Genomic DNA, 5,493 nt, shown 5'->3' on the forward strand with positions numbered 1-5,493 from the left:
GAGTGGGGGCTGTTTGGTTGGCAGGCCCCCGCTCAATCCACTGAGCTACACCAGCCAGGGCTGCCTTCTCTATTTTTAAAACTCGCAACACCTGTGAAGCACAGTAAACCGAGGTGCAATAACATGAGGAATGTCTGTACTTGGATAGCCCTAGAAAGATAATAGAGCACCCTTCTCTGGGCATCACATTTTGGCGCTGTGCATTAAGTCTTGTCTGTTCAATTACTGGTGGTGGTAACACTGACTACTTGGTTAATGTGCTGTATCAGTTATCCATCGCTGTGCAACAGACTGACATAAAACTTCAGTTATTTAAAATAATGACCATTCGCACTGACTGGTGTAGCTCGGTGTGTTGGGCGTCGTCCTGCAAACCGCGAGGTCGCCGGTTCAGTTCCCAGTCAGGGCACATGCCTGGGTGGCCGGCCAGGTGCAAGGTGCCAGGGTGTGCGAGAGGCAGCCCATTGGTGTTTCTCTCACGTGTCGATGTTTCTCTCCCACCCTTCCCCTCTCTGAAAGTAAATAACTAAAATCTTTAAAATAATGACCATTCTATTTGCTCACAATCCTTTAGATCAGCAGTTTTGGCTGGGCTCAGCTGGGCAGTTCTTCAGGTCTCCAGTGGGATCACTCACACTGCCGCCGTCGGCTTGCAGTCACTTGGGGCCTGGTCAGTCTAAGGGGCCTCGGCTGCCATGGACCTCATCTCCATCAACAGGCTAACCCAGGCTTGCTCCAGCGGGCTCCGGCAGGCCAACCTTGACTTCTTCTCAGGGTGGTCGCAGGACAGCAAGGGAGAGCAAGCCCCAATGACAAAATGCTGTTCAACCTTCTGCTTGCATCAGGTCTCCTAGTAATGTTCCATCAGCCAAAGCAAGTCCAGAGTCACTCTGGGCGGGTGCTGCAGCGGCACACGTGGTGGGTGCACGTGGAGCCAGCCCGGCAACCTTCTGCCGCTGGAGGCGTTTACCAGGTGTGCCCTGTGTAATTAACCAGTCAGCAATCTGTGTGCGGATAATGTGTAAGTCATTCAGCTCCTTATCAAACTTTGGCGCAGTAGCTTTTAACCAATTCTTGACTTTCTAATTCCATCATTCATTGTACATTTATTAGTTGGCGGTGTACGGTATGGAGGAACTTTCCCTCCTTCCCTTATGTACAATTAATATGAACTCGTGGTTGTAATTCAGTTCTTTATAATCCATAACGGTTTTTATTTCTTTTGCTATCCAAATGCTGTCAGATTGGGCCCATGAAAGCCCCTTGAAGTTTAGCTACCTTTTTGCGATGTTCATTCAATTTTTGGAGCATTTCCTTATTTTCTGGCACAAGATGTTCCGGGCTCATCCAGGGAAGGTGTCTCCTTGAAAATTGTCTATTTCTCCAAAGAGCCTGGTTCTTTTTATTGGGGAATGGCATTTAGAAAGGAAGAACAGGGCACCGGGTATGCTTATTGTTACTGGGTGTCTTCACTTCTAGGCCCCTTCAGCGGCTAGAGCTAGGAATTACATGTACTTCTTACACATACGTATACCTATGAAAAATAATGAGCAGGGCCCTACCGATATCTCCGATTCCAGTTTCCAACTTAACACCTCGTGCTTCCTCCTTGCCCTCCCATTGCATACTTGTGAATCCCAACATCCATCTACTCGTTAAATCAATCCTGCAGTACGCACAGCACTATCAGAATTGTTATAGTCGTGTGGCTATGAAGAACGACCCCAGGACGGGACAGTCCAGTACTTGTTGGCAGTTCTCATCCTTAGACTTGAAGAGGCTTGCTTATGGTCAACGTACTTGCTGTGAGTCATTTTGATTGTTTTGTTTTTGGATTTTTGTTTTTTCTATTTTCACATTTTTCCTGGACGAAGAGTAGCATACTGCATATATTAGGTGCATTCACTTTTCCCCCTTAGCAACAGTCAATGAGTCATACCTAGAGAAACCTAGAGGTCAAGCAAGCCTGCTCTAACCTCCTCCAGACCACAAAGGCAGCCCAAGAAAAAGTAAACATCCATGCCTGGTGTGGGACTAGAAAGGTCGCGGGTTCATTCCGGGTCTTGGCACGTGCCTGGGTTGCAGGCCAGGTCCCCAGTTAGGGAAGTGTGAGAGGCAATCGATGGGTGTTTCTCTCCCTCTCTAAAAATAAAAATAAAATCATAGAAAGAAGACAAACGATAAGCCCCAAACTTTGATTTTTCCACTGGGAAAAAATTTAGAAAAAAGGCGGTGAGAAAGATGGCACTCCTCAACCTATCTTTGAGTTGCAAAGTAACGTTTACTTTAACTGGAAGAGCCACAACAGCTCTCCAGAGCCCGGCTCCCAGTGGGGCACCGGACCTCGACGGGGCGTCACGCCGAGGGCGTGGCGTATGCAGATGAGCAGCGGCGCAGAGGCTGCCGGTCGCACTCCGCCCGCGCCTCCGCATCCCGCATCCCGGGACGCAAACGCCGCGGAGGTTGTTCTCGCCCTGGGCAAGTTTGGAATGGGGGACGCCCAGGAGGCCAGGAGCGGGGACGACGCGGGGGGGCGGGGGGGGGGCGGCGGCGTGGTGAGGGAAAGTCACCGCGGGTGCAAAGGGAGGCGAGCGTGAGGGTTCGCGGGGGAGACGGGTGGAGCAACTCATACTTACCTGGCAGGGGAGATACCATGATCACGAAGGTGGTTTTCCCAGGGCGAGGCTTATCCATTGCACTCCGGATGTGCTGACCCCTGCGATTTCCCCAAATGTGGGAAACTCGACTGCATAATTTGTGGTAGTGGGGGACTGCGTTCGCGCTCTCCCCTGGCTTTCCAGTGTTTGAATGTTAGAGTCAGCCTTACTTCTCTTGCTGTTTGTCATCGGGCGGCTGGCATGCGCCTTTCTGCCTGGTTCTTGCAGCAGAAATGCAAGTTTGATTCGCCAGGGGAGGCGAGGGGAGACTCAACGCTTGTGGCCACTACAGTTCTTGATTGTTGGTCGCTTTTTTTCGGACGGGCAGTTGGACGAGATCATCAGTGCCCGCAACTTGAGTAGCGAGGTTTTGAAGTCTGTGTGGTTCACGCCGCTTGAGAATCACCGAGTGTTGATGCGGGCAAAATGCAGTAAGGACTAAGGTTCTTACAACCTGCTTCAAGTAGCTCCGGCTGGTGTAGCTCAGTGGACTGAGCCTGCGGGGTTGGGAACCAGAGGGGTTGTGGTTCCATTCCCAGTCAGGGCATGCGCCTGCCTTGCGGGCCAGGTTCTCTCTCAGTGGGGGCTGTGTGAGAGGCAACTACATATTGATGTTTCTCTTCTGCTCTTTCTCCTTCCCTTCCCCTCTTTTAGAAAAGAAAGAAAAGGACAGAAAGAAGATATTTAATTTTTTTTTCAAGTAGTCACAAGACCAGGAAAGAGAAAAGGGAAGTCGTTGCTATACACAGCAAAGCTTGAGCAACGCTGATTTTTGACATACGGTGTCCGTTTCAGCTTTCCATCTAATTTTACCCACGGGAGTGTGAGTTCCACGCGACCAGGGATTCTTGGCTGTTCTGTTGACCGCTCCCTAGTGCAGGGCTATGCTTAGCGAATTAATTTCTTGATCTCAGGCTCTAAGAAAGAAAAAGAAAATGTTTCCAGCAAGTTCCCAGGTTTTCCCTGTGGGGGACGGTGAAGGCTGGCGTCATAGCCAAGGTTCAATGCTGCACAAAGCCCCCATTTGACTGCTTGCATCTTGCATCTGCAAGGCGAATCAAGCCAGCAGCTGACACAGCCAGAACCTACGCAGGTGGGTGAGAATGAAATAGCCGCAAACTCCAGCTGTATGCGCTGGAACTTTTGCAGAAGACTCATGTATCAGATAGCCTGGGAACGGAACAACCTGTGCCTGCAGCGTCTCCCTCCCTGAGTTTGCAGAGAACGTCCTTCCGTTCTATCTAACCAACCCCTAATAAGGGGAAGATAAACACGGAGACCCATGCTCAAGGCTCATTGTCTCTCCGTCAGAGGACAGTGTCCCACCTGGTCCCCACTTTTCCTTAAACTGTCTGTGTCGTGTCTTTCCTAATCTCCCGTCGCCCCCACTCCGCACTGGTAGCGGCACTCCCTCTTGAATCCAGATCAGATTAGTAACACTGGTCCTTCCTGCAGAGAAGTTATGGAATTGGGAACACTCTCTTGTTCAGCTTCATCAGTAATGTCTCTAAACACCATTTGCTTGAACCCCTAAGTAAAAGCTATATACGGTCCCTAAACTCGGGGAGAGGATCCTCTAGTCCGCAGAATGAGGACTCCCACCTAGCCTCCCCTCCGCCTCTTCTCCCTGTTGGAGAATGTGGTCATCGTACAGACGTGAGAAAAAGGCAGACCAAGGGAAAGGACCTCCTTTTTTCTTACATACCTGCGCCTTCTGTTCACCCATTGCTTCACCTTGGGTCAAGCTGTAGCGCAGTCAAAACTTCCCTTTTACCCTCTTAGGGTCTCCAATGGGGCCTGGGAATTAAAAAGGACCTAAAACACATTAACGGGAGAAAAACATACAGATTTTTACATGAACGTGGGAGCCCCCATGGGAAAATGACAACGCAAAGAACTGCGGCTAGGCAGGTTTCCAAAGAGTCCTGGTTTCTTTTATTGGAGAACAGTATTCAGAGACCGACCAAGATCCAGTCCTTAGTGTTTATTGGCATTGGTGTGTCATTGCTTTTAGACCCTGTATCTATTTTATTCAGTGGATTATAACCCATTGTCATTAACTCGATTTGGCCAGCGGGAACCCTTTTCAACCGGCTCTTGTGTTCTGGACATGACCCCATCGGTCACTGTACGTTTCTTTGCTTTTTAGCACAGCTACATGTTCCAGGCTCAGCCCCCATTTTCCCCTGGCCTCCCCCCCGCCCCCTCCCCCCTCCCGGGGGCTGATGTGCCTGCCCCTCGACCCTCCTGCCCACAATGGCCTAAGCTCCCTTTGTGGCCCAGTGAGGCTTATGGGGAAGCGATGAAGAAACGATATCAGGCTAGCTGGGGAGACCACTCCCAGGGCTTCATGGGGCACTCTGGCCAGTCTGGGGGCTTAGCTCCCCTCCTCTTGCCCACTCACCCGGACTCCTTTGGTAGAGTCTGCTGGTTCCTGAAGTATAGGTCAAAGTTCTGTGGCTTCCTGAAGAGGTACTGGAGTCCGAGATGGAGAGGTAGAAAACACCGGTGTCCGGGTTGGACTTCTCCTTGCCCCAGCTCCATGTATTTTACAAACCTGGGCCCACCATCCCAAGACCACTCACTCAACCAGCGCAAGTCTCACTTAGAAGCAGCACAAGCCATACTAAAATGTGTGTGCGACCCTCTGACTGGAAGGCAGGCACCTCTGCACCTTTGAGGTTGAGGGGCGGTGCCTCGGAGGCTCCCTGCTACTCTCAGCTACACCCCAGACAGGAAGAGTCGGCCATGCCCAGGCAACACACTCGTGAATGCTGGGCACCAACCGCTCCCCCCCCCCCCGCGCCCCACACCACACCCCCGCCCCGCCCCATTT

General features: G+C 51.2%; 1 non-coding gene across 1 annotated transcript; it reads left to right on the plus strand.

The window, feature by feature from the left end:
• The first annotated feature begins 2,628 nt into the window (after positions 1-2,628).
• LOC128626975 (U1 spliceosomal RNA) lies at positions 2,629-2,792 on the plus strand. Its single transcript, XR_008391085.1, has one exon. It is a non-coding gene; the product is annotated as a U1 spliceosomal RNA (small nuclear RNA).
• The last annotated feature ends 2,701 nt before the right edge of the window (positions 2,793-5,493 follow it).

The sequence above is a fragment of the Artibeus jamaicensis genome, unplaced genomic scaffold (genome assembly GCF_021234435.1).
Source record: "Artibeus jamaicensis isolate MK-2021 breed Jamaican fruit bat unplaced genomic scaffold, CSHL_Jam_final contig_2638, whole genome shotgun sequence".
In the NCBI taxonomy this organism is placed as follows: domain Eukaryota; kingdom Metazoa; phylum Chordata; class Mammalia; order Chiroptera; family Phyllostomidae; genus Artibeus; species Artibeus jamaicensis.